This window comes from Copadichromis virginalis, linkage group LG4 (genome assembly GCF_057382275.1).
Source record: "Copadichromis virginalis isolate Kocher_CV1m ecotype Utaka linkage group LG4, C_Virginalis_male_GT1.1, whole genome shotgun sequence".
NCBI lineage: Eukaryota > Metazoa > Chordata > Actinopteri > Cichliformes > Cichlidae > Copadichromis > Copadichromis virginalis.
In genome coordinates this window covers 11260796-11282041 of record NC_140621.1, presented here as the reverse complement: position 1 = coordinate 11282041, position 21246 = coordinate 11260796, and the positions used below count along the sequence as shown (strand labels likewise).

Below are 21246 nucleotides of genomic sequence, written 5' to 3'. Positions count from 1 at the left end.
ACCTAAAATGTTAAGCAGAAAATAAATAATAATAATAATGAATAATAGTAAAATATATAAATATTAATGAAATATCTCAAAAACACAAAAGCCACATTTTGCTTTTGAACAACATATGATTATTATTATTTTTATTTATTTATTTAGTTCGTTATTTTTATTGGGAGTCAGTTTTGTAGCAAAATACGCCTCCAACATTTGCAAAAAGGAAACCTGCATAACCACATAAATGAAAACACGCAGCTAATAGCCAAAGGCCTAAAGTACTTAAATAAAATGGGAGGGGGGGATTAAACAAATCAATCAATCAAAGGAGCCCAAAACCGGCCTTTCCACTTTCGGTTTTTAAGCAACGCTTCACAGCACAGTCGTGTTTCTTAATGTTGTTGCGCCCCCTTGTGGGTCTTCAGTCACAAAGCGTCCGATAGGAAACCGCTTTCATCCTGACTACCGGGCTTTGATGTTATATAATTCATACAAAAAGTAACACTTATCAAATACAGTTGCTGATGTGAGGAAATGTTTACAGTGACCAACCAACAGAAAAAATAAATAAAAATACTTGAGCCGTAAATCCTGCACCTCACCTGACTGCCTTAAAACAGATGATCGCAGTCACTTTCTGCTCAGCTGTCTGTGTCTAAATGTGTGTCATGATGGAGGTATTGTATGTTTATGTGTGTGTGTTTCCCTTCATCTCTGTGACTCACTCTAACGACACCCTTGTCTCTACCTGTCTCCCTGCCACCCACTGAACCTGCAGTGATTGACGGCAGTGAGGTCACATCACTCCTCCCGTCTGCCTGTTTCCTATCAGAGGCAGAGGGAGCCATTACTCAGCTATTACTACCAACACGGACTTCATGGGTTGTGGAAAAATAGAGCAAAATATCTGTTACGGGAAATGACACTTTACTGAGATCATTCTTCTTGATCTTTTGATGTCCTCTGACCTGTGTTTAATCCAGCTGGTTAAGAGGTCACAGGGCATTTCAGGAGGAGGATTCGTTACTCATTTAACAGAGTTTTTTATTTGACTTTGTCTGATTCCTGCCTACTGCTATTTATTCTATATTGATGTCACTTGCTGAGGGTAGTAGTAGGCATAGTTTATTTGCAGATCTCCAGCTACACTCACTGGCCACTTTATTGGGTACATCTGTTCAACTGTTTGTTAACACGAGTACCTGCGTAGCCAGTCACATGGCAGCATTTCAATGCATTTAAACATTTAAACAGGTGGGTACATTATGCCACTCAAGAATCTGAGTGTGATTGATGGTGACCCTTGATCTCAGGACTTTCCCTTTGACCTTTTGACCTTTCTGGAAGCTTGTCAGGTGTGAGAAGCGTGACCAGTTGCCGTCACAAATTTCCTACCACACAGAAAGGAGCACAGTTCATGATTGAAAAGCAAACATACAAGCAAGGAATTACTTTCATCTTTTCTACTTTTTCTTTTATCCACACTTTGGAGAATTAAGCCTTATAGAAAGACCTACTTGTTAAAGCAAATTTAGAGTTACAACTGTTGTTCACTACAGGGAATCGAAGCATATTCTTTGTTAACATGTATCGCTGTCAGGGTGTGGGTTCAGGAAGCAGACCCCAACGCAAGACTCTTCCGAGACAAAGCAGTGAATTTATTAACAGTGATGACAACAAATATATCCAAATCTTCAGCATTGTGGCTTTCCAAGGTGATCTTCTCGATTCTCCCCACACAGTGCGAGTGTTTGTGACAGTGAATAAACAGTTTCCATATCTGTGCTCTAATCTGTGTCTCTAATAAACAATCAGCTGCAGCTGGTGACGGCTTATGAGCGGCAGTTGAGGCTGTCTCCAGCGTGGGAACACTTCCAGCTCGAATGATCACCCGGCGTCCAAAACTTCCGGGAGTGCTCGCCAGAATTTCAAGTATTTCAGCTGCCAATTTTTACACTCGTGAGTCTAGTATATTTTTCTCTCTGTCTCTCTCTCTCAGACACAGACACACTCAGACACCACCGTTGTCATTATATAGCTTGCTGTTCAAACTGACGCTCAAATTTCCAAGCACCTCCTGAACACCTCATCCTTTTTTTAACCCATGGCAGCTGTACTTTATTACCTTTACACATATGACTGGAGCAGAATTTTGAGCAAGCAATAAAAACCTAAGATTTTAAGAATTATTCAGTCAGTATAGTATTTTGTTAAACTTTATGGCATCATTGTGATATCCAAGTAACCTCTGAAAAAATAAGTAACTGAAAAAGTCACTTAGATGAGTGATGAAACAGTTCTCCCACTCAAAACACCATGTCCAGATGAACAAAATCCCCTTTTTGGGAAGTATGTTTTTAATTTTAATCAGAGATTTGCGATCACTGCTTCCTACTTGGTCCACATGATGGATGACTCTTTGATGTCCTCAGACTAATGCGAGCAGTCCTGTCCTGTGTGGAGCTTCACTACATTAAAGCTCCACACAGCGTCATGTAGGATACGAAAACTGCTTCTAATGCTTGTTCTTCCATACTCTGGGATTTTGTCCAGAATAAGTGAAAGTGACTATACAAAACATTTTCTAAAATCAGTCATCAGACCTTTTACTTTGTTTAAATAGTAATAGGATTCCTCACATCATTTTCAATGTTTTCATGGTGCAGGAAGTGGAGTGATCCAGACTGGATGTGCCCAGGATGACCCTACATACAGCTCCAGCACAAAAACCAAACTCCCAGAATGAAAGGCAGCAGGCAGCAGTGGGGATACTCATAAGTCTACTGTTGGAGCTTACCAAACTGAATCAAACACGTTCGGTAATAATGATGTAGTTGAAGCCACATAACAGAGAACTGTTTTCTAAATCCTAAAAACGGAAATACCTCTCACCACGGTGGCCTCAAACTCAAACTCCAGACAGGCAACTCCTGTTCGGATTCCCTGTAACACAAAACATTCTGCAGTGAACATACTGACCCTGATGTGGTGTTAAGTCAGCCTGTGGACAGGTTGGTGACAGTACGTTTGACCTCATTAGGATCTCTGAGGACATAAGAAGTACAGCAATTACCAGTCAGGATGCTGATTAGCTAGAGATCGGACCAGGGTTGAGAATTAGAGGAGTATACTGACCATCGCTGACGGGTCAATTCCATAACCAGTAGTTTTTAGACCCATTGGTCATTTTGTGTGTGGCGTACAGGCCTAGCATGAAACACTGTGATTTTGCTCCAGTTTTTTTGCTCCCTCTCCTGCTGTTGTGTGCAGCTGTTTGTCCTATGCAGTTAGGAAGAGACAGCAGAACTCCAGTGTTAGCCTGCCTTTGCTGTGTGGTGGCTGTATATGTTTTGATGATTTACTCCTGCTCCATGGAGAGGAGTGTATCTGCTTTCATCTAATCTTCTTGACATTTGTTTAGCTTCTAAGTTTTGCCTTTTTCTCTTGATGATGAAAGGGGCTTGTGTGTCTCTTTTAGTTAAGATTCACTTTGTTTTCAGCTACTTCCCCAGATAACCTTGGACACCATGAGTTAGCACATCTGGAGAGATATTATGTACCTTATGTCAAACCAGTGATTTATAACCCTGGTTTATAACTGAGGAAATAATAAAGGAAGTAGTAAGAGTTAATAACAGTTATAACGTTTTATGAAAATCATCACATTATGATATTTCTGAACTTGGTACTAATCAATAATCATATGTCCAAAAATAATAAATAAAATAATAAATTAAGACAACTGCTTTTGGGGGGCTGTGTGTATGTGTGAAAATGTGTTGAACGACAATAAAAAGGTTTTTCTTAATTAAATCGGTGCTTTTGTAACAACAGAGGCCTGTGAGGACGGAGGGAGCTGGAGGCTGCATGCCGCACTGGCATTGGAAGGCTTTAATTCATTTTACTTGTGTTTTTTTGATTCAAAAAAGGAAAATCTGTCACTGCCGAGCGGCCAAAAACAGGTAAATGGACTCAGGTGCAGACAACACTCAGAGTTGCAAGGTGTGGATGTTACGCAACTGTTTATTACTGCAAATAGAGTGACACAAACTGTGGGGTGAACAACAAAATGCAAATGACCTAAAACTATGAACTAAGGGCGAGAAGTAGAAAAATCCTCTGGAAGGGAAACAACCACTAAGAAAGAACTATTAACTAAAGCAATACTAGTGGGCACAGGCCACGAAAGTACACTATGAGTTAATTCATACAAAACTTCTTGAACAGTATCAAACACTCAGTCAATGAAACAAGCTAAAGTTTCTGTGTTAAGTTATGAGCTTATATACACACTATGGCACAGCTAGACATCACTAAAAGAATCACACAACAAAAACATGACCATGAACTAGACGTACGCTTTATGTGCCGTGAAAAAGGTCCTGGGAATTAGTCTCATGCTGTAAGGGGAGCAGCTAAGGAACCCGACACTGGGTAAAATCCCGAGCGTGAACCCTATGCTGCAGGGGAAGGGAGGAATGCAAGTGGAATGCAAGTGGAATGCAAGTGGGGTCAGGTATTAAAATGTGATGGGCAGTGATTAGTAACAGTCTTAGTTGTGCAGGCGGAGGCGAGACGTAGATGGGAAAGGAGAGGGGTCCGGGTGAGGCGTGAACGGAGTCCAAAAACACAAAAACTGTTGCAAGCTGGCTGTATGTCTGTGTCTATATGTCAGGTTGGGTGTCAGGCGCCACCTCTCTGGGGACATCTCAGGCCCTCCAAGGTTTGGAGGCCTATCTCCCCCTACCACCACTTCCCCTGCCAGTGGCGGACCCCCTCAGACATCGGTGCGTTGGTGGTTCTTTGTGTCCGGGGATGGGCGTCCAGGTACACACCGGCTCACTCCTTGGCGGCCGCTTATCGGGGCCTGGAGCCTGGGGCTCGCTCGGGCCACTTCGGAGGTGGGGTGCCCCCGGCCTCTCGGCCTGGGGCTCGGTCACTCAGGCGCAGCTGGCTGCCGGCGGAGCTCACGGGCGCGTCACTGCAACTCCCCCTGGCTTCTGCTCCGCGGCTGCTGAGTGAGCCCTCATCTGGGACTCTCCTCAGCTCTTTCTGGGACAGTGGCGCGGCTGCCCCTCTGTTGGTCTTCCTTGGTCTCTTGTGTTCTGGGGGCCTCTGGATGTCTGGAGTTTTGATCTCCTCCACACCTGCTTCACGCCCTGGAGGATGGGGCTGTGGCCCCCCCACACCCTCTAGCAGATTATTACATGAAGGAACCTTTTAAAAAACAAAAAACAAGCGCGTCCATGCTCACAGGTGTACACACGGGTGATCACACCCACAAACTACACCCTTTTTGGCTCCTACCTCAAAGCACACTGTGTTCTGTTGATCTTATGTGCTGCACAATAATGTTTAACATTTAGTATTTACTGTCATATTCCCATATATCATTGTGATGTTGTTTATTCTATTACTCTTGTTCTCTTCTGCTTGCTTTCTTTTTTCTTTCTCAGCAGGTGATCCAGGTGATTGATATATGCATTTTTTTTCTCTCTGCCCGTTCTGTTGGTTTTTGTCTTTTGCCCTTCTCCCCCGTCCCTCTTCTCAGCTGTTTCTCTTTCCCTCTTTCTTTCTCCCCTTCTTTCCCCCAGTCAAGTCTGTCCCGTATTCAGTAAGTGAAAATAAAATAAACAATAAAAGGTGAATCAAATGGACCATTACGGCAAGGCTGGGATGGTCAGTTTGGTAAAGTAAATCCGTTGGGCATCTTTCTTTGCCTTTAGACAACAATTCTGATGGCAAAAGAGCCAAATGGGACAGGCCAAAAAAAAAAAACAAAAAAAAAAGAACTGCTCACTCCTGATTGGACACTGAGCTGCACCACCTTCTCCTTCACTCCTCCATCTTGCTGTCCTCTGAGCTCTCTCTCCTTCATCTCCAGGGAACGAATCAGAGTGCGAGCACCCAACCTGTGGACTGTTAATCTGCAGACAAGGAAGAAAACATTTACAGTTCTAATGTTTCCTATTTTTGCTACATTAGTACATCACTGACTTTTCTGTTTTTCTGTGCTGAGGGTGCATTCTTTTTATATTAGAATTAGTAGAGTTACAGAGGGTATATAGAGTGTGAACATAAAATAAGAGCTTGATTAGGCTGTAGAAACGGATGAAAATCCAGTAAAGTGAAGAGTGTGTGTGTGTGTGTGTGTGTGTGTCTGGCAGGAAGTCTGAATATAGCTTGTGAGCTTGTGAGAGACGTTTCAAAAGGAAAACAGAGGAATTAGAGAATGAAAGTGCTAAGAAATAGTAATGAAAATGATATTAAATAAATGTCTTAGTGTGTTAATACAGGTGCCCATGGACTTGGCTCAACCTCAGATGAGTACAGCGGCAAAATGATAGATTAACATAATTGGAACGACAAACAGGCCAGGCTTTGGCTGAAACTTTACAGCTTCACCTCTCATCCTGTCCTTATCCTGAGAAGAAGCTTAAAGGACAGTCAATCTCCTGATGAAGACAGAAGACAGACAGAACAACACCGTAGATTTGAAGAATTAACAGCAGGCAGAAGACAGTACAACTGACCTAAAACACTGAAGGGTCCAGCAGCATGTATGTTAATGGAACATGTGCTCTGAATTACAAGCTGGAAAGTGTACCAGTGACATGACTGTGTGAAAGCACTGCATTGGACTGTCTGAGTTCATATTTGCCATGCTGGGAGTTAACCGCCAAGAAAAGACTGAAAAGATGAAGAGAGAATGAACAGAGAAGAAGAAACGGCTGATTTGGGCCTGTGTTTGATTTGGGAGGCCACACAGGAAGCTGTGAGAAGAGGGGACGAGGACCGGTGAGAGGTGAAGGCTGGACGTGTTCAAGTGAAAGTATAGGAAAATTGGGTTGAAAATTGAGGCTGAACTTGTGGGGTTTAGAAATGTCCAGAGCATCGCAACAGAAAGGTGAAATTAAAAAAAAGAGAGAGAGCGGGATGAAGAAATAAATAAACTAATAATACATAAATGAATAGAAAAATCTTTTGTATATGGCGAGGTGCTGTGGGCACCTAAGTCTTTGATAGTGTAGAATTTTCAAGTCAATACCATGGTTGCATCTACTGAAAATCTCTGTGAAGCTTAAATCTCAATGACCTTGACTTCAAGGTCAGAGGTCAACTTTTCTGAAAATCAGAGGAGTTTCACATTCATAACACAGGTATGTCTACTAGGAGGCTGAAGGGTAGCTCTATATATTTATAAACAATCAAAAACAACAATTATTACACAATTTATTTCCAATTTGTATGGAATTTATTTCTGTAAAGGTGGTGTTTTAGGTCTGATTGAAGGACTGATGTGATGGTAAGGTGTCCACTGCTGCGCTTTGAAGATTGGTAGGCTTTTTTTTTTTAAATTTTCACAAGAATTGCTACTTCCCCTAGAGTTTTGGCCACTCCAACAATCAGAAGATTTCCCTATGAGCAAGCATTTAGCGACAGTGGGAAGGAAAAACTCCCTTTTAAAAAGGAAGAAACCTTCAACAGAGCCAGGCTCAGGAAGGGACAGCCCTCTGCCACGACTGGTTGGGGTGGGGGGAGTGAAAATTAAAAAAAAAGAAGCCAAAGTGATCATTATTGAAGCAGCTTAATTAATTTTTGCATTGTAATTTGCTGTTAATGTCATTTTCCAACCCCAGTTTGTATTTTTATCACTTTTGTCCAGGGTGGAAGATGCCATGCTGGAGACTGATTCAGTATGGTCTTTCAATGTTGATACATGGGAACCTTTTAGAGAGGCCAGGGCTGAAAAAGGGATGCCGGAGAACCTGAGAGGGTGTTATCCGCTGGTGTGCATCCAAGGCCAACATCTCTTTAATTAGGCTGACAAATAAGCGTTGGCCAGCTTCTGGTCCTCGTCTAAACATCATTAGCTGTTCGAGGTCATCCAGACGTGTAAGTATTATGTATCTTGTCTCCAGGGATTCATGTCCTGTCCCTGGAACAGAGTCTTTATATTGTTCTTCCGTCTTAAATGTCCAGCGCTGTTGCTTGTATTTGTCTCCAATGAAATAGTTTTCAGTGTAGACGCCAGAGTCTAGCACATGATCTGGTGGCTGACCCTGAGTCTCTATGATGAATTTCAGATAATCATAGTCATTCTCCGAAGGGTAGAGTGGCACCCCTGTAGCAAGCTCCACAGCCACCAGCCCCAGAGACCACATGTCACTTGCTTCATTGTAAGGAAGGCCAAGCATAACCTCAGGTGCACAATAACCAACCGTCCCCACAAAGTCACCAGGTATCACTGCAGACGCAGGACATGCGAGGCCAAAGTCTATAAGTTTGACTTTGATGGGAGACTCATGGCGGTTTACAACCATGATGTTTCCAGGTTTGAGGTCAGCGTGCACTATTCCCACAGAACTCAGGTGGGACAGAGCATTCGTGATTTGACCTAAAATTGGCCTGACTTCGCTTATGGGGAGACCCTGTTTATTCCGGTCCCCTATGTAGTCCCACAGGCATTGATCAAGGAGTTCAAATTTCAGGCAAACCCGCTGTCCGTCGTGGAAAAAGCCGTTCCATTGAACAATGTTGGCGGCATCTGAATCCAACCTTCGCAGCTGCTCCAAGATGAAAATTTCCACATGTGCCTGTTGCAGAATATCAGGGTCGCTCTTGTTGACTTTAATGGCAACAGCTTGGTTGGTTGTTGTGTCGCGACATTTGGCTACAATACCAAAGCCCCCTTCTCCGAGGAAAGCCTCTACCTTGTAGTGCTTTCCCAAAATGCTCCCTTTAACTAATTCAAGCTCATCTGAGCTGAATGATGGACTGGCTGATGTGTGGACGAATACTTGATGAGAAAATTCAACCGAGTTTTGAAAACTGCAGTTGATTTTCTGTGATCTCTTGCTTTCCAAGTTTGAAGGGTGCTGAAAGACCACAGGGTTTTGTGATATTTCAGCACTCATGTCAATGCACAGGGAACTCTTAGTGCTGAAAAAGGGATGCCGGAGAACCTCCGAGGGTGTTATCCGCTGGTGTGCATCCAAGGCCAACATCTGTTTAATTAAGCTGACAAATAAGCGTTGGCCAGCTTCTGGTCCTCGTCTAAACATTATTATTTGTTCAAGGTCATCCAGACGCGTCAGTTTTATGCATCTTGTCTCCAGGGACTCATATCCTGTCTCATACTGAAATTGTTGGTCAGTCTTAAATGTCCAGCGCTGTTGCTTGTCTTTGTCTTCAATGAAATAGTCTTCAGTGTAGACGCCAGAGTCTAGAACATGATCTGGTGGCTGACCCTGAGTCTCTATGATGAATTTCAAAACATCATAGTCTTCATTTCCAGGGTAGAGTGGCAGCCCTGTAGCAAGCTCCACAGCTACCAGCCCCAGAGACCACATGTCAATTGCTTCATTGTAAGGAAGGCCAAGCATAACCTCAGGTGCACAATAACCAACCGTCCCCACACGGTCACCAGGCATCACTGCAGACGCAGGACATGCGAGGCCAAAGTCTATAAGTTTGACTTTGATGGGAGACTCGTGGCGGTTTACAACCATGATGTTTCCAGGTTTGAGGTCAGCGTGCACTATTCCCACAGAACCCAGGTGGAACAGAGCATTTGTCAGTTGACCTAAAATTGGCCTGACTTCGCTTATGGGGAGACAGTGGTTTTTCCGGTCCCATATGTAGTCCCTCAGGCATTGATCAAGGAGTTCAAATTTCAGGCAAACCCGCTCTCCGTCGTGAAAAAAGCCGTTCCATTGAACAATGTTGGCGGCATCTGAATCCAACCTTCGCAGCTGCTCCAGGATGAAAATTTCCAATTTCGCCTGTTGCAGAATATCAGGGCGGCTCTTGTTCACTTTAATAGCCACAGCTCGGTTAGTCATGGTATCACGACATTTGGCTACAATACCAAAGCCCCCTTCTCCGAGGAAAGCCTCTACCTTGTAGTGCTTTCCCAAAATGCTCCCTTTAACTAATCCAAGCTCATTTGAGCTGAAGGATGGGTGAGCTGACATGGTGAAATGTGTCAGCTTGGTCGGTGAATTGCTAAGTAAAATTCTCTCAAAACTCTCCAAAAAGGGTTTGCTTGCTGTCAGGTCAAGGTCCGTTGAGCATTAAAGTTTAACAGAGCAAAGCTCCTACTTAAGGGTTTTTCTCTCAGCAAGATGATGACATAACAAAGGATCTATGTCATCATCTTGTGATGTCACAAGATGTCACCTTTTTTCACAAGATGCATTCCATTTGGATCAAAGGCATTCTATTTTTTCAGTTGAAACACTAAAAAAAAACAATGTTTCAACAGGCCAGGCTGGATTTTCTGCTGCAACATCTCAACAGGAGATAATAAGATAAAGACAAGGAAGACTGGTGATCTATCCATATCAGCAACATCGGCAGCTTTCTAGTGCAGGAAGTAATAAATTCAGCCCTCGTGTTTGCACTACAGGTTGCTTTCATGAGTATTTCTGTTTTTGTGGTGGGGGAATTTTTCCTCGTTCCAACGATGTAAACAAAAACATTAATTGTGCTTTCCGCAATGACTAGTAATCATTTTGTCCTACTGTTCATTTACAGAACAGGAAAGGTTTTGTTTGGTTATGATTGTTTTGCAAGAAATACTTCAATCACAGTGGGGTAGTCTTGATTAAAATGTTATATGAGAACTGTGGCACCATGTGTGACCAGATATTGGCATGTAGTCGTCGCCAGACTGTCATCAAAAGTGTGAAGTTTGGGACAGACTGGACAAAATACATTTTTAGAGATGAAAATCTTATGTCCAGTGATAAATGATCAAAATTCCACCACAAACATGGCTTTGACAAAGATGTCCCTTTCTGAAGTAACCCCAAAAAGTTCCTGAAGTAACCAAATGGAATTTAACCAGTGACCTCTCACTTTGCAGGCGAATGTGTAAACCAGCGATGCCTGGAAAACACTAAAACTGTGCCAAAATGTCATTTTACATTCAAAATGGCGGACTTCCAGACTTCCTCTTTGGATTGGGTTCACTGAATCTGTGTGTAATAAATGTCATACACGTATTTCAAGCTGTAAATAAGTTGTTAGAAGTTCTTTAAAATTTCTTAAGTGGTGCTGTAGATCCATTTCCGCAGTGCCAGTCACTTTTTAAAAAAAAGTACATTTTGACCTGATGTGAAGAATGCAAAAAATGTCATTAGTTTGGAAGCATGTTTGGTATATGATATACTTGCCTGACTAATAATAATTTATTATTACTATTACTACTGTTGTTGTTGTTGTACAATGGAGCCTTTCCCCTGTGAATGACCAGCTCCCAGCTAAAATGTGTATTTTGTGCCATTTATAAGGTCAGTGCTTTATCATACCTTAAACTGTGCAGGGTAAAAGCCTCAGTTGCTGGGAAAAGCACAGGTGTATTAGAGTTTTTCTGAATTGCTAAAACACTAAACCCCATTGTAAAAACTAAACTGTCAACTATGAAAACTCTTTCATCAAATCAGTCCCACTGTTGCCAAAATCTTAAACACTATTCAAAGCTCAGTCTCCCATTTAGCAAAACTCTAAACACAAAACACACTTAGCAGTGTGGTGCACCTGTTGTCGTGTGAAGGCTGTGTGCAGTAGTGATGTCTCCTGTGTGTCGAAGCTTTGAAGCGTGTGTCGGGTAATCTCGTGGTAGTTTTGTAAAGCGCGTATCGAGGCTTGCTTTGATTACGTATGCAGTGATGTTCGAGGCCTCGCGGGCAGTCCGTACCACGTGACTGATTCAGGAACTGGCTCGCCGGTTTGCACCAGATTCTAAATAAATTGGGCAGCAAAACGCAGCTGATTCCCCGTCACATTGTGTTGTGGAATTGGATTACGTCCCAGTTACATACTTACTTGAACATTTCTCCTTCGATGGAACCAGCAAGGAAGAGAATATTTGTCTGACAACATTTAATCTCATCTCTCCTAATAAAGTATGCACACAGTAATAAATATCACAAATGATAAGTACCATAATATAAATCAACAACACCACAGATCTTATAATCTGATTTTAGTTTATTAAAAAGTGAAGCACCACACACTAGTTTGTGTCATTGTCCAGATGTACATAAGCATGATTACACAGTTACACAATCATACCAAACTCTGTCCTGATAGTTTCCACTTTCTCTTTTGTATCAGACATACTGAGACAATATTCGGGATAAATAACCATGAAAACAATTTATTTATTAAGTTTAGAGGTTTACACATCACATCATTATAATCATTGAGCCTGTCTGACTTTAATCGTCCACTTGATGGCGCAGTAGAGCCAATGAATCGTCACAATGCTTCGAACCATGAGTCGACCAGTTGGATGGAAAGCTTCAGTTCATCACAAGGCTTCATCTCACCATCACTAATGAAAGCTCTTATAATTTGGCTGCTATTAAGACCATTGATTTAGGCTCTCTTTGGTTACTACGTGGATCTTTTTTCAGACAAATTAATGAAAAAAATATAATAAATGGAAAAACAGAGTACAAATGTGAACAGTTAACTGGATATTACAGCGCGATTTCAGTGCATAAATACATACATACAGGTCTGAGACGTAAGTGGTGCAATATTGATAGAGCTCACATGACTCCGTCCTGTTCGTATCCCAGAAATCCACCAGGATTTTAGTGCCTCATATACTGCACAGGTCATTGGCACACCTGAGATTCAGGACGACATGCTAAGCAGTGCTGTGTCACCATCAATAATACACCATATTAATGCAAGGTACAATTACAGCTGGGCTCCGCCACATTTTATTTTAACAGAGGAAATAAAATATGCAGAGCTAGCTGAGTTGGTTGAAATTCAGTTGCTACTTTAAGAGAATTTCATACAAGAATAATTGCAGATAAAATAGGTTATTAAAGCTGTCATCATTGCTTCAGTGCCATATTCTCTCTGCTGTAACTCCGATTTGAAGAGGGCTTGTTTAGGCAACAACTCAGAGCACTAACTATACGATCACTGCCGGTCACTTAGGTGATTTGTTATAAATGTGAAAACAGCTATGCAGGTTTAATGCAAGGAAGTCTTTACTCAGTGTTTGGCATGGGTCCTAAATGAAGGAGGGGTAGTCTGTCAGTCACTGCATTCCTCACCTGCATGGGAAACTTCCCAAACTGGAAGTTATCAGAAACATTGGAGACAATACTGAATCCACCAGAGACAGCTGGGACAGGTCCTAGTCATTACCATACAGAAAAGAACGGATTTATTTCAGTTCAGTTCAAATTAATAAGGTGAAGAAAAAACAGAGACTGCATCTTATGTGTTTTCTATTCTATTCTAGTAGTTTTAGAATCCAATAACTACACAAACAATCATGGCAGTGAGGTGTGGAGGGCCAGGAGTGACAAAATGAATGAATTAAATATGCCATTAATTATTGAATTAAATGTTTCATTATTTAATTAAATGCCCATTCACTTCACTAGTGTTTGTAGTTGTTGTTGAGAAATGCCCACTGAAAGAATGGCCACCAGGGCAAGTGCCTGTAATCGGATTACAGTAACACGTTACTTGTAACGCATTACTGCCCATCTCTGTTGAGAACAAATAATGTAAATGAATAATAGTGTTCAAATTGTTCGTTAAAACTCTACATATCTCAGAAAAACTAAAAATAAATCAGCTTTCTTCACTCACTTCTTTACAATGCAGCCATTACAGTCTTCTTTGATTGGTCGCTGCAGGATTGCCATTCTTCTCATGTTTAGTTTTTTTTCCTATCAGTGTTTTAATTCTATGAAATAAATTTTTCAAAGTCACTTTTTGCTTTCACTAGCTTGTTTTTAGTGTCCCACTTTTGGATCTTCTGAACTCACTCTGATTAAAGTTGTCATTGTACTAATGTTATTCATGTGCAGCTGACTTCACAGCTGTGTGTGTTGTTTTTTTTTATTGCTTTTTTGCAACTTTTTGTGATATCTAAATGTTTAACCTGTTCAATAACATTATTACTATTCAGTGATTATTATATATGATTATCACTTGGCTACGTGAACATACATAAATCTGTTAAATCTCAGCGACACAAGCATGTCTTCATGCGCACACACAGTTTCTACTCCCATTCATTCAGGTTTATATTTACAACTTTTACAGGAAGAATGGACAGCCATCACTTTAAGGAAAAACAAAGAGAGAGAGAGAGAGAGATTTTAAGTTCAGGGCAGGTCAGTTTTTATAGAAATGCATAGATGTGTGTTGTACTTCCATCTGGCTTATTACTTTCTAATGCAGGGGAAAGACATTGGCAAAGAAACACCTACTACATAAATAGTTTGATTTGAAGTTGCTCTTTTGAGTCCTCTCTATTGACTCTGACATCCTGCTGTTAACAGTTTCATGGTATTGCTTTGTTTGCTTTAAACAAACCTCACAGGGTGGTAGAATATATCTGCGGTGCAGAGGTCCTTGGATCGCCTCTCTGTTGTCTTTGTTGACAGCAATGAAGGTGGTGAAAGAACTGCTCACTCAAAGAGACTGGAGAAAATAACCCCCCTCTTAATTCATCCTGACCAAACTGGTTTCATAAAAGGTAGGCACTCATCAACAAATACACGTAGATTACTTAATTTGATAGACTACTCATACAGTAAAAACCTAGAAACTACAATATTCTCTTTAGACGCAGAAAAAGCATTTGACAGAGTTAACTGGAAATTTCTATTTGCAACTTTACACAAATTTGGTTTTGGATCCTCTTTCATAAACTGGTTAAAAATATTATATAATTCCCCAACAGCTTGTGTTAGAACAAATGACCAGACATCCTCCAGCTTCTGTCTCTTGAGGGGCACCAGGCAGGGATGCCCACTCTCCCTTTCACTATTTGCATTTTTTATTGAACCACTAGCAGCAGCAATTAGACAGAATTCAGTAATTAAGGGCATAAAATGCAAGAACGTGGAACATAAAATCAGCCTTTATGCGGATGATGTGTTACTCTTTCTCCAAAATACACAAAGCAATATCTCTGGGGTGATTGAATTGATAAACTCTTTTGCAAGAATATCAGATTACTCAATTAACTGGTCAAAATCTACAGTCCTACCGATTAATTGCTCCTTCCATAATTCCTCTTCTACACCACTGCAATCGGGAAATATAAAATATTTAGGTATTAATGTTTCTCCCAAGCTTGCAGATCTAACTAAATTAAACCATATCCCACTTTTAAAGAAGGTAGAAGATGATCTGGCTAGATGGAAATGTCTACCCATATCACTCATGGGAAGGGTTGCCGCTATAAAAATGATGGTCTTACCAAAAATAAATTATTTATTCTCAATGATCCCAACTAAACCGCCACAAGATTGGTTCAGATCTCTAGATTCATGTATGTCCAAATTCCTTTGGAAAAATAAACCCCCACGTATAAGCTTAAAAACACTACAAAAGACCAAGGATAAAGGAGGACTAGAACTGCCTAACTTTCAGCACTACTTCTTAGCCAACAGGCTTCAGTTTATCTCAGGATGGCTAAAACACACCCTCTTAGATGAACCTTGGCTAGATGTAGAACAAGCACTCTGCAATAATCTAGAGATCTCAGACCTACCATTTATCAGCTCAAACATCCAACGACATGAATGCTTTAAAAGCATCAACATCAGCTCTTCTCTGACAGCATGGTGGGAGTTTCTAAAATTGACGGTGTCTTCATTAATCCCATGCAAACGTACACCTATCTGGAACAACCCTGACATATTACAAAACAATAATATGATAAACTTTTCAGATTGGAGTGATAAAGGAATCAAATATTTAGAACATATACTAGAAGGAACAGAATTTATTTCATTTGACGGACTAGTTACACAATATGGGATCAACAAGAAAAGATTTTTAGAATATCAACAAATTAAATCCATAGTAAAAAAGAAATTTAAACCGGGTCAAGTTGAACTACAAACACCACCAAGTGTGGTTCAATTTCTTACTCTTAAACCCCCCAAATTACTATCCAAAATATACAGAATGCTTTCTAAAACAGATGAATCAATATCACTTCCTATTGCAAAATGGGAAGCGGATTTATCAGTTAACTTAGACCTAAACTTCTGGTCTCAGATTTGCTTAAAAACCTTTCATCTAATTAGAAATCCCAGTCTTCAATTAATTCAATACAAAATATTACATAGAGTGCACTATACAGGTCATCGGATGTTCAAGATGGGCTTTACGTCTACCAACAACTGCTCACACTGCCAAACCAATTCACCGGACAATTATATCCACGCTCTTTGGTTCTGTCCACCAGTTCAGAAGTTTTGGCGCGAGATATGTGAAGACTTATCGAAGTGTCTGAAATGTAACATTCCAACTTCCCCCTTAGTGTGTTTGTTGGGCAGCTTAGATAATGTCACTTCAGAAAAGAATATCGCCCATATGGTTTTCACTGCCCTATGCATAGCCAAGAAAACAGTCCTCATGAACTGGAAAAATAAAAATAATCTTAATTCTAACCAATATAGAAATTATCTATTAGATTACATTAGTCTTGATACAGCCTCTGCCACCACATCAGATCAATTGCTCTGGGCTCCTTTGATCAGCTCCATCACCTAGTGGGGGTGGGGGGTCATAGTTTGGTCCCGCCTTCACTGTTGTGATTGGTGTGGGGGTAGGGACAGGCTTAGGGCGTCGGGGGGTTCCCCGGAGGCATCTTCCTTGGGGGGCTCAACCCGGGGTAGCGGTCATGTCCGGTTAGGGGCTCTGTTGGCTCTCAGGTGACTGTTTCCTCGCGGCTGCGTGCAGCGGGGCTAGGGGAGGGTCTGTGCTGACGGACGTGGGTTACTGACCTGGTAGCCTGGCTGCCCCTGGGTGGGTCCGGGATGGGCGTGAGGTTCTGGGGGCGCTCTGTCTCTGGGCTGGGACCCGGACCGGGCCTCGGGGGCTTGGGTCCTGGTTGGTGTGTTGCCGGGGTTGTGGGCGGGTGGGTGCATGGGGGCCCAGCCCTGGAGCAGGGTGCCGCCGGTGCGTCGAGCCACCTGGGGGGCTCTTCAACTGGTGGGGGAGATTGTCACATCTTGCAGGAGCTTTCCTCTCCTCAGGAGCTCCCTCTGCAGGAGGGGGAGATACAGGAGAGGTGGAGGAAGATCTCAGCCTGGGTGTTTATTGTCTTATGTAGTCTGGAAGATGAGTGGATGGTGGGGTGGGTGCAGTTTTCTCTGTGGTGGGGTTGGGTGGACTGTCCCGGGCTCTGTGGGGCCGGGCGGCGCTGCTGCACTGGGCCCGGTCTGGATGGGCCTGGGCCCCCTTTCCCTGGCGGGTCGCGGAGTATGGGGGTGCCTACTGGGGTCAGCGGGGGAGCTGGCCCCAGGGAGGGGTCACTTGCCCCTCCCTTCCTTCCCTCCCCATCTCCAGCTGCCTCCCTCTTCCCGCTCCACCACAACCACCCACACATGCAGGGCCTTGGAGTAGGGGTATGTCACCAGGGTGCAGAGGAGGCTACCCCCCCCCCTCTGTCCCCTTCTGGCTGCCTCTGCCTCAATTTTATCCCACAACTTAGACATTCACATTACTCACACTCTCATTACACATACATATAGGATCTTGGGGGTGGGCACGATACACGGAGTCCAAAGTACCATCAGGGTGTACACCCCACCCCTGGCATCGTTGCCCACCTCTCAATTTTAAATACACATAGACATTGAGGGCTAGCAGGAGGGACCATGCGCTTACCTGCTGCTCTCTGGCAGGTAGCTCCATGCCCTCCTGGGTTTTAAATGCACCTTAGAACACACATGCATCAACATTACAATGAGCGGGTGGAGGGAGGTTTGGAGTCTTCTCTCACCCCCATTCTCTGCGACCTGCTGGAGCAGGGGGGCTAGGACTAGGAGGAGGAGTTGGCCGTCCGACTGCGGTCTGGAGTGTGGAGCCTTCCTGCTGCTGCGGAGTCGGGGCGGTCTGCCTCCCCCCACCGCAGGGAAAAGGGAAACACCACCTGGGTCTGGCTGCAGTTCCCCCCTCCAGGGGCGGGGGCACCTAGACCCGGTTTGTAGAGTACGCTTGGGGAGTGTGATCGTGTGTACAACGTCTCTTTATGTCTGTCTCCACGTTGGTTGAGTGTGGAGTGAGTGCATATGAGAGCATGAGGGTGGGAATGGATGTTTGTATCTGTGGCAGAGAGGCAGGCGCGTGGAACAAAGAAGCTGCGAGCAGACCGGCGTCGGACTGAGGTCAGGAATATGGAGGTGAAGAGCTGGCATCCAGCGGGCTGCTGAGAGCAGAGGGAAAAACAGAATTAAAACAGAGTTTAACTATGACGAGGTTCTACGACTGTGAAGCCTTCACTAACGAGGGTTAATCGACATCCTGGCACAGAATGTTTGAGACCACCGGCACGCTGGAAAAATCCAGAACTCACCCGGACCATGACAAAATCTGAATTAGTCAGTCTACACATGCTCCAACACATTGTGAGGTGATTGTATTGGAGCGAGAATCCCCAAGAGAGTCAGGTGCGTCTTCACACATCGGCCAGTGTAGGTAAAAATGACAATCTCGTTGACTCACGAAGCAAACCCTGAGCTGTGGCTCCTCCTCCAGCGATAAAGCAATTTAAACTAGAGGTGGCCCTACCCTTTACCATTGAAAAAAACAACAGTGATCAATAGAGCAATTTCAGATAGGCAGACTCTTGCTTTGACCAATCAGAGAGATTGGGTCTAACCTGAACTGGAAGTTATCGCCTGTCAGAGTTTGAGGTAATGTCAGACCAGTAGAAAAAAGTTACGTTTTTACTGTAACACCACAAACATTTTTAACAAAATATCTTCATAACTTCAAATGCAAATAGAAATTTTTAATTTAAAAATGTATCCACAAGTTTTTCAAACAACAAAGTTACACGCAATCTTTTACCTAAAAATGCAGCAAAGGCTTTTTACATAAGCATTTAAAACTATTTACAGAACAATCAGGTCTTCTGCATCAAATAAGAAGGTACACACATTATTTGTGCCACTCCAAAAAACTGTTTCTGTCCACTATAAGACAGAGGAGAACACCACAGGCCTAAACACTGCACACCTGACAACAGGAGGTGTATCACTCCTCCTGTTTTTCACCTGGAGACAGCGTTTACACTGCAATCCTCCGTTGGTGGCTCTTTTGCGACAACTGTGACATTCACTAGTATAACTGACACACAAAACAAAACAACAGCTACACTACACACTAACTACACAAGACATCAAACTACCTATAGACTCCAAACACGCTAAACGTCACACACCTCTCACATCTCAAAACTTGCTCTCTCCTTCTTTCACTTACTCGCTCTCTCACTCCTAAAACTTCCCCCTCTTCCTAAACAACCAAATGCCATGTTTCCATATAATTGTTTGATTGGTTGACATGGTACAGTGATGCTTATTAACTCAATATGTACATAATTTTCTGGGCAAAAAACAAGAAGCTTCAGGTTATCCATCATCCGCATGTCATAAACGAGGAGGACAGAATGCTTTACATTAATGACTATGATGCTAAACACCCCTCATGTCAGCCATACCTGAAGACATTGATGGTGGCTGACGCTATATTCTGATGGTGACTCCTGAATTTCCTTCACTTCCTCCTCATCCTTGAAATACTCCTGATGGATGTCCACAGCATTGTTCAGTCTGATGGCATCCTCCATGACCTGGACAACATGATACCATTAGAATGACATCATAGAATGAGGGGTGTGACCAGAGCCAGAAATGCACTCATTGATCCTTTTGTTGATTTATTGCTATCATCATACACTACTCAGGGCTCTAGACTAACTTTTTGCCATGGGCGTACCGGTACGCCTAACTTTTTAAAGTTAGGCGTACCGGTAATGTGTTGTACAACTATCAAATTCATTTTTTTATGTTACATAGTAATATGGTCCTTACCAATTGTGAAACTAAATTAATTAGTTTCATAGATCTAATCCATACTGCTCCTTTAAGGCAGCAAACTCGCTATATTCTATTCATTATACCAATTAATAACACCAGTGGTAAACAAAAACACTACTTTAAAACAACTCAGTGCAAATAGGCATGCATGTTCATTTTCTTTCAACTCACAACAACAACTCAACTTCCAAACCAAAACACCAACACAAAGGAGTGTGAGTTTAGACAGCACCAGTTAGCTAATCACATAGAACTGTAATCTTTGACATTTGTTTACCAAGTGAACAGCTTTAACATTTAAGCAGCTGCAACTGTTAGTGCAAACACTGTGTATTTATAAGGAAAGAGCTTCAGGTCTCCAGATCTACTAGCTAACAAAAGACACGTTACGCTTTCACCTGCTTCTCTGCTTCAACAGCAACAATGTTCCTCTTACATCAGAGGCACAGCTACAGCAAGTGTAGAGCCAAGCAGCCTCACCAGCGTAACCAGTGTTGCTCTTTTAGCTTTGAATGTTTTAACTTAAATGTATTAACAACTTGTGTAATAATTTTAACAAAAGGTTTCTACTTTTATCTGTTTGTAACCCTGGGCTACACAACATCCATAAACAACATGTATCCATTCAATATCAATCCAACCAACAACACCTGCATTAACCCAACCATCCATAAAGCCAGCAACCATCCCGCCAACATGCATCAACCCAAAACTCCAACCAGACAGCATGCATCATAGTAAGACTAGGTGGACTGCTGTGGATTCATTTGGATCTTACTCTGCACAGCTGCAGAACACTGTTGATATAGCTCTCGTCCTTTTCCACCTTATTCCTGAAAAGGCTTGTTTGTTTCTTCTCAGCAGGGTCGATGTCCTTGGGCCACCCCCCTCCACTTGGTTTACTCCACAGCTTCTTGTCTCATGAAGTTTTGTGTTCACCTGAAAACAACAAGTAGCACCTGAGATTCACACAGACAGGCAATTCACACAGTGCACTGTTAATCAGGAGGTAGAGCAGGTCACTAATCAGAAGGTTGGTGGTTCAGTCCTTGGCTGCATCCCTTGGGCAAGATACTGAACCCTGAATTGCTTTCTGATGCATTCATCAGAGTGTGATAAAAAACACAGAAAAGTTGCTTTTATGAATGGGTGAATGAGGCATGTTCTGTATATAAGAACCAGTGTCTTTACTATGTATGTAATTTCAACCCTTTTGGCAATCCAGTTCAAGCTGTGTGTAGGTGATCAGTTACTGCAGGAGCGTCACACTCATTTTAGTTCATGGACTGCTTCTAGCTTGATTTATCCTAGCCCAATACTAATAAGATAATAATAATAAATACTGTATTGATCCCCGAGGGAAAAT

The 21246-nt window shown here is 42.5% G+C and overlaps 1 long non-coding RNA gene across 1 annotated transcript; it reads right to left on the bottom strand.

The window, feature by feature from the left end:
- Nucleotides 1-17994: 17994 nt before the first annotated feature.
- LOC146710869 (uncharacterized) lies at nt 17995-20815 on the bottom strand. The gene is made up of 3 exons (XR_014920050.1): nt 20659-20815; nt 19502-19633; nt 17995-18202 (listed from the first exon to the last, which is right to left on the bottom strand). It is a non-coding gene; the product is annotated as an uncharacterized LOC146710869 (long non-coding RNA).
- Between the last annotated feature and the right edge of the window lie 431 nt (nt 20816-21246).